Below are 5,262 nucleotides of genomic sequence, written 5' to 3'. Positions count from 1 at the left end.
ATTGTAAAATTAAATTTGGAGGCGTTTTTTTTTTTATTTTTTATTTTATTTTATTTTTTTTTTTTACGTTTTTCCTTTCGCAGATTTGAGACTTTAGATGCTAATGTTTCGTTCCCGACAAAACATTGGCGTTGGTCAGGCCTAATGTTGACGAAACCAGAAGAGAGGGTAGAGAATTTCCCCACCTCCAAAAAACATGCACGTAATCCGAATACCCCTAAAACGTCCTAGTAGCACTTAAGCAAGGCAACGAGGAAAATCTTGCTGAGGAAAAAATGCACCTTGCGCCGGCAGTTCAGTTGAGGCTGTATATTTGAGTAAAGAAAAATACGGTCGCAGAAAAAAAAATTAAGCTTCCTAAGAAAGCCTTAGATTCAGTGAAGCTTTCGGAGGCATGCTATATACTCCTGGATTTTTCCGTTTTTCTAGATTTCTGATTAAAGGGCAAAAAAGAAAAGGGGGGGGGGGGGGGGAGCTAGCGTTGCTTCCCGTTTCGTTTTGTTCATTTTCTCCTCGGACACGCAACCAACAAGAAACAAAAAAAAAAGGGGGGGGGGGGGGGGAGAAGACAAATCGTGAGTTAACTTTTAGTTAGTTTGCCAACCGCGCTGGCTTTTTCTGCTATGGGCAGGACACGTTAATCCGCCTTATATTTGCGTTGTTCGCACAAAGCGGCAAGTCCTTATAGTATTAGCCCCGAGAAGTTCGCGTGGCGCCCCCTTACGGCGAACCGGGGTGACGTCACGGCGAGGAGAGAATTTTTCCCCGACTCGGCCCGCTCGCCTTGTGGAGGCTGTGACGACGCTAGCTGACGGCGCGCTCGTTTCTATTTAATTTTTTTGGCGTGTTTTTCTTAGGAAGTGTAAATTTTTATTTGAACCTTTATTGAGGTACGGCCTGCAGCTACAGGCGAAGCTTCAACAAACATTTTAAACATGGTTGACAGGGCAGGCAACGCATGAATCACAGCTGGTATATGAAAATAAAGAAATATGGCCACAATTGCAGGAGCGTCACTATAGATTTACATCTCGCACAATAAATGCTGCTGATGGTCTGAATAAATTGGGAGGTTATGTAACTATTTTTTTTTTATCTCTGTTTTTAAACAAGATCGCCGAAGCAGAAAAGCTGCATGCTGCTCGAGCAACATGTTAAATACAGTCTGGGCTATCAAGAAAAAATCACAAGTAAGACAGCCCAAGTGCAGGGGCAAAGTAAAAAAAACAACAAAAAAAAACGGGGAACATTTATTATATACAGTGCTTGCATTTGACCTTTGATGGATTCGGATAGTATTTCAATGGACTACACGGGTGGTATTTGTGGACTTGTTTATATCAACCCTCAAGTAATGTATAAAAAACGTAAGTGAAGGTGTCTAGCTCGTTATTAGCCCCTTAAGCCCTAAAATTGAGATTTTACTTAAATCGAATTGTCCTGAAGTTAAAATACCAGTCGCTTTTCTCACGCAGACTATCGCCCTTCACAGGTTCCACATTTTTTGCTACTAGTGCTGCATCTTCCACTGGACAGACGTTCGAATGCTTGCTTTTACTCCTGTTTTCCTCTGTTGTCAGAGAGTCCAGCTGTAGGGAGTTTGGAGGCTGAGGAAGCTTTTGGGGACCTGCAGCAGTGTCTCTTTTAATTGGAAATAACAATTCAGACTAAACGGTGTATCTTCGGAATAGGCTGGAATAAAGAATGTCAGGAAAAAGCACAAGCATTCCACATTACGGAAATATTGCCGTGCATAGTTTGGCAGTTAATACATATCATACAGAGAACTGGGGGCAATTCGGCCGTTTTTGCTGCTACCATACAAACTAATTTCCAGTAAGTGTGCAGCTTCTAAGAAATATGCCTGCATACGTGTATAAACTATATAATTAATTCACGAAGAAGCCACATTTATGTAAAACAACCCTGTTCCACGAGCACTTCAAAGAAAACATCTGCGAACCAGCGCATGCAGAGTGGCACCGCAGAGTCAGGGTCGAGAGCTAATTTGCCGACCACCCAAAGGCGCATGATATAAATGCCACTTCAAATGCATTGAAAGCGGGATGTAATATTGTCTTAAATCATGAACGTGCAAGGAACAGAATTCCAGCGTCTCAAACGCTTGCGCCATCGCTTCACTGACCTCTCGCAAGATTGCCTTGTGTCGTGTGGACGGACGGGGAGGCTCATCGGCGGAATTGCCTCCGCCGATAGCTTTCGGGATTTGTAACGCAATTTTAAAGGTAAAAGGGACAAGCAGGCTTATAAAATGTACGGAAGCACGTCAATATCGGCCTAACTCAACTTCTTGCACACCAGGTAAACGAAGTGCAGCTCCATGAAGAGCTTGCGGCACACAACGCCAAACCAGGAAACCGGTGCTGGGAGGCGAGCCGATGCGAGATCGCGGAGCGGAGTACTCGCCCTGACGTCACAGTACACCTCACCCAATCCTGGCGCGGCGACCGCAGCGACGCTTGTGCTCGCTCTCGGGGCTAATAGGCTCCTTCACACTGCCCCATTTTTTTATGTTAAGTTACGTTACGAAATATTACGTTGAAGTTACTGGGACCTTTTTGCTTCATATTAAGCGAGGCTCCCAGTTCGGTGACTTAAACGTAACGAAACTTAACGTAAGAAAATGGCGCAGTGCGAATCAGCCTTAAATGTACTGTTTTATACTCTACGGTAAACCGTAGCAGTCGCTACGAGTCATCGCAGTCATTGTAACGCTGCGAACGTTTCATGTGACGACGCGCTCCACGCGACTCGGCATATCTCGCGAAACCACGTGACGCTCAGAAGGCATTAGATGAGCTGAGATCTGCTTGTAGGGTCCGCTGCAGTCCTTCGTATAGTGAAACGGAGTATAGCGGAAAGAAGGTCTGGCACCAACCAAAAAGAGAATTGTTTTAGTTTTTAAAAAAAGGAAATGTTGGACAGCCACTCAGTAAGTGCAAATCAAGATTTATTTTTATTATGATTCAGCTTCATATATTCGAGGGCTCTGTAGGCCGCCGTTTTCCCATTGAAAATATAGGAAAATTACAACTTTTGAAGGAGATACTGGTTAGTTTAAAAACTATGGCAGCTGGTTTGAACCGCTCGGAGAATGGGCGTTCGACGACGCGTAGTTTATTCTTGTGACAAGGGAACTTGTACTATCGGGGAAAAATGAAATGCGAAGAGGAGCGCGTGGCTCGCAGAACAGGCTGCGCCGCCTGGAAGTGAGCCTAGGAGCGAGGGTGTGAGGCCTACTCCGACGTGTTCACGCCCCTTCCTCTGCGCTCCCCAGTGGGGTAAAGGTGGGTGAGGAGGAGTGGCAAATCCCGTGCGCCGACATCCTGGGTCCCGAGTGAACGATCGCAAAAGAGAGCGACAGAACACGAGAGAAAGAAAGCAACGTTGCCATGGTAAACACGGAGAGTGAAAACTCTCAGCAATATAAACAGTGATAATTTAACGTTGTAAACTAAATTCTAAGCTATTCTAACGCTTATAAAAATCAATAAAGTCATTACGCTGCATAAACTTCCCTTCTGTCGAAATCTCGGAAATCTGGTGGTTGCGCAGTTTCGTATTCCTCAACCGCGCCCAGCCGCGCCCCACCAGCGAAGCCGGGTATATGGTTTAGTTTAGCGTTAACGCGAGGCCGTACATCTGCGCGCTATGCAAAAAGAAACCTTCGAAAAGAACGCGAGTATCTTTCCACCGGTAAATTCGTGGATTGTTGAAGTTCACGAAACTGCTCTGATGATGTAACCGTGTTTGGGACCCAGAGGGTCTGCCTGCATGGTCCGCCGCTTGCGGCAGCCAGAATGTATGGGAAAATGGCGGACCTTTTCCTCTAGATTTAGTATATGATCTCTATGGCGCTCCCCAAGCTTCAGCAGTGCGCCTCTTCGTGCGCTGAAAGCTATCACCGCTATCTTTGCTGGCTCAGCGCGTGCGGTGCAAAGAAGCTCGCCGCACTCGCCGAGCAGGCAAAGATAGCGGCGACAGCTTTCAGCGCACTAAGAGGTGCACTGCCGAAGCTGGGGGAGCGCCAATCGAGGGGCCTGAACACATCGAAGTAGGCCACGCACCCTCGCCCCTAGGTTCACTTCCTGGCGGCGCAGCCTGTACCGCGAGACACGCGCACCTCTGTTCGCATTTCATTTTTCCCCGATAGTACAAAGTTTCTTTTAACGGCTTTTTTTTTTTTTTTTTTTTTTTTTTTACAGCGGAGTTTAAGGTTTAGTTTCCCCAGGATTGTGTCCGGTACCAAAAAAAAATGTTGACAAAACACGCCGGTTGCAGCTGCTGCTTATAGATGGCGGTAGCTGTCCAGAGTGTTGTATTGCTCGGTTGCCTCCTTCCCGTCGTCACTCATAGATCGCGGCAACCTTTCCGGCCTCGACAACCAGACAACTGGTGGCTGCCGTCGCTCATAGATGGCGGCAACATTTCTTCGGAGGAAGAAGAGCGGGAACAGAACGAGCGGTGATGTGCGCAGCAGATCGAATGCTTCCGCAATTGCCGCGAGGCCGCTATCGCGTAACTATCGCGTAAGTTCCACAGCGTCGAGCGCTTAAGATTTTCTTGCGAAAGACGAGCAGATCAATCACCTGGAAAGCCACCGCCAAGAACAGAAGCTCTAGCTCCGCTGCTCTTCCTTCTTCACCAGTGGGGAAAGGCTGAAAGTTTTTGTGTTGTATTACTTTCCCTTTTTGCTGGCTAAATTACTTGAGTTTCTGCTTTCTATTTTTTCACTCTCTCTTGGCTCTTATATGCTTAGTTCGGTTGCGCGGCTTTTAAACCGTGTAGGTGGAAATTAAAAAAAAAATGTATGGTCATCTGCAGTTGTAGGGTCTCATTCAACTTCAGGTCCTAATGATATTTATAAAACTGGTGGTCGATCCAATTTATTGTTAATTTCTTGGTCCAAGAGAAGGTGGTATCAGAAATTGGGTATTATGATCTCCATGTGGCATGTTGTATGGTAATACTATGGTAAAACTATGGTAACTATGGTAAAACTTCTTAGTTGGAATGTTGAGAGCAGAAGTGTTTGCGCTGAGATGAGCATTGATGAAAGCAAGCAGCCGAAGTTCTAATAATTTTAATGAGGTTGACGAAAATTTGACGACCATGATTTCGTTCGACTTCATTGTTTCTTTCCGGATATTAGTTCGGGAGTAGACAAAATCCTTGACGAAGAGTACCACCAGATTAATTCCGACTTGTTCGACGCAACGGAAGCATGACAGTGAAATGTAG

This window comes from Ixodes scapularis, unplaced genomic scaffold, assembly GCF_016920785.2.
Source record: "Ixodes scapularis isolate PalLabHiFi unplaced genomic scaffold, ASM1692078v2 PGA_scaffold5__190_contigs__length_132052651, whole genome shotgun sequence".
Classification (NCBI taxonomy): domain Eukaryota; kingdom Metazoa; phylum Arthropoda; class Arachnida; order Ixodida; family Ixodidae; genus Ixodes; species Ixodes scapularis.
This window is presented reverse-complemented; position numbering follows the sequence as displayed.